This window comes from Mastomys coucha, unplaced genomic scaffold (assembly GCF_008632895.1).
Source record: "Mastomys coucha isolate ucsf_1 unplaced genomic scaffold, UCSF_Mcou_1 pScaffold14, whole genome shotgun sequence".
Classification (NCBI taxonomy): domain Eukaryota; kingdom Metazoa; phylum Chordata; class Mammalia; order Rodentia; family Muridae; genus Mastomys; species Mastomys coucha.
In genome coordinates this window covers 4,150,008-4,152,652 of record NW_022196896.1, presented here as the reverse complement: position 1 = coordinate 4,152,652, position 2,645 = coordinate 4,150,008, and the positions used below count along the sequence as shown (strand labels likewise).

At 45.6% G+C, this 2,645-nt stretch overlaps 1 non-coding gene across 1 annotated transcript; it reads right to left on the bottom strand.

Moving 5' to 3' along the window:
- Nucleotides 1–716: 716 nt before the first annotated feature.
- Nucleotides 717–848, bottom strand: LOC116089637. The gene has a single exon (XR_004118418.1). It is a non-coding gene; the product is annotated as a small nucleolar RNA SNORA17 (small nucleolar RNA).
- Between the last annotated feature and the right edge of the window lie 1,797 nt (nt 849–2,645).

Below are 2,645 nucleotides of genomic sequence, written 5' to 3'. Positions count from 1 at the left end.
ACTCCTGCAATGTGCTGGCCCGCTCTCCTAATACTGCAGGTGGCTAGAGGTGGAGTCTACTCATTTGCTTTCATGGGCCAGTCTTCCATGATGCCCAGGCTGGGGCCAGTCTTCCATGATGCCCAGGCTGGGGCCAGTTCTGTACAGCCCTCAGGTATCAATATGTCCCCTTGGGTGCAGCCCAGACCAGAGACTTCTGCCTGGCTTTTGGTGGTAACAGACCCCTGCTATTGTAGTACCAAGGAGCTAGATGTGGCCCCCAGTGGCAGCAAAGGAGGCTGCCAGGATCCACTATGGCCCCAGATGACATTCTCACATCAGACTGTCCCTCACTACCCTCGAGTCTACAGTTCTGCTTCTCTTCATTGTACCCACATTCTTCTGAGTCTCTTTCTCTTCCATTTCTCCACTACTTACCTACTTAGTGACACCTGGGGTCTCTGAGTGTCTGGGATTCCACCCCATACCCCTGTCCCCGAGACCTGCACAGCACAGGACTGGTAGTCACTTTAGGCTAACTTCCTGTCCAGGCCCCATGGTGTTGGTCTGGTGGTCTTCTTGGGCTCGCTCCTCGCCTGTGCCCACCTGAGTGGCCTCATGCCAGGGTCATCTGTCTTGGGCTCACTCCCACCCTTATCCTGCAGTTCTAGTTGGAGTCTTCTAGTCTTCAGATTGCTCTCTGCCCTGGGAGGCCCATCTGGGCTTGTTTTCCAGGAAATGCTATGGTAGGATTCATTCAGATATTCGTAGGTAAGATCTCTGAGCATAGACATGGCCTTGCTCCTCTCTGTCACCTATGGATGCACATGTGACACAGCAAGCACACCTGCAATTCCTCTAGGGGCAGCAAATTTGCCTTTTATTCTCTCTCTCTCTCTCTCTCTCTCTCTCTCTCTCTCTCTCTCTCTCTTTTTGTTGTTGTTTTGTTTTGTTTTGTTGAGACAGGGTTTCTCTGTATAGCCCTAGCTGTCCTGGAACTCACTCTGTAGACCAGGCTGGCCTCAAACTCAGAGATCCACCTGCCTCTGCCTCCCAAGTGCTGGGATTAAAGGCATGCGCTACTTTTGAAACTCATTTACGCTTCTGATTTTTACATGTTTAATAGTTTAATATCTTTTTCCCCTACCTTATTTCTTTGCCCCTTTGCTTTATTCTCTGGAAAAAATTTTAATTCCATTTTTTTAAATTTAAAACTTAATTTTGTGTTTATAGGTATTTTGTATGCAGGTCTATATGTGTACCTTGTGTATTTTTGGTATCTTTGGAGGCCAGATGAGGGACGTGGATATCCTCAGACTAGAGTTACAGCTGATTGTGAGCAGAGGTGTTGGGAATTGAACCCAGCCAGGTCTTTTAGAAGCACAGACAGTAATCTTAACCACTGAGCCATCGCTCCAAACCTTGTTTTGTTCTGTTTTAATTCTTTTAATTTTAAGAGCCTTTTATCATTCTCTCCCCGTCTCTCTTTTCCTCTCCCTCCATTCCTATCCTGACTATGTGTGTGTGTGTGTGTGAGTGTGTGTGTGAGTGTGTGTGTATGTGTGTATGTGTGTGTGTATATATTCACATAGGCCAGCAGAGTTCATTGAGCACCCTTCTTTCTTACTCTTAGCCTTGTTCTCTTGGAGGTATAGTTTCTCAATGGATCTAGAGACTTTTGTTTTTCAAATATGGTGTCAGTCAGCATTACCCAGAGACCCCACTATCTTCTTTCCCATCAGTGCTGGGGTGATAGGTGTGTATGGGACTATGTCTGACTTTATTTACATGTCATATGATTTCTCCTTTCCCAGTTTCCCCTCCAAAAAACAAACAAACAAACAAACAAACAAACAAACACAACAAGAATAAACCCCTGTTGCTTCCCCCCTCCCCATACTTGCCACCCCACCCTCTCCCACTTATTGACCCTGGCATTCCCCTACACTGGGGCACAGAACATTCACAGGGCCGAGGTCCTCTCCTCCTATTGATGATCAAATTAGCAATCCTCTACTATACACATGCTGCCAGAACAATCAGTCCCACCATATATAGTCCTTGGTTGGTGGTTGAGACCCTGGGAGCTCTGAGGGTACTAGTTAGTTCATATTGTTGTTTATCCTAAGGGGCTGCAAACCCTTCAGCTCCTTTGGTCCTTTCTCTAACTCCTTTATTGGGGACCCTGTATTCAGTTCAATAGATGGCTGTGAGCCTCTACATCTGTATTAGTCAGGTACTGTCAGAGCCTCTCAGGAGATAGATATATCAGACTGGCTTGTACTTCCTTCAGTCTCTGCTCCATAGTTAGTCTCTGCAACTCCTTCCATGGGTATTTTGTTCCCCCTTTTAAGAAGGAATGAAATGTCCACATTTTGGTCTTCCTTCTTCTTGAGTTCCTTTGGTTTGTGGGTTGTTCTTCCTGTATTCTGAACTTCTGGGCTAATAGCCATTTATCACAGAGTGCATACCGTGTTTGTTCTTTTGTGATTGGGTTACCTCACTCAGGATGATATTCTCCAGATCCATCCATTTCCCTAAGAATTTCATAAATTCATTGTTTTTAATAGCTGAGTAGTACTCCATTGTGTAGATGTACCACAACTTCTGTATCCATTCCTCTGTTGAAGGACATCTGGGTTGTTTCCAGGTTCTGGCTATTATAA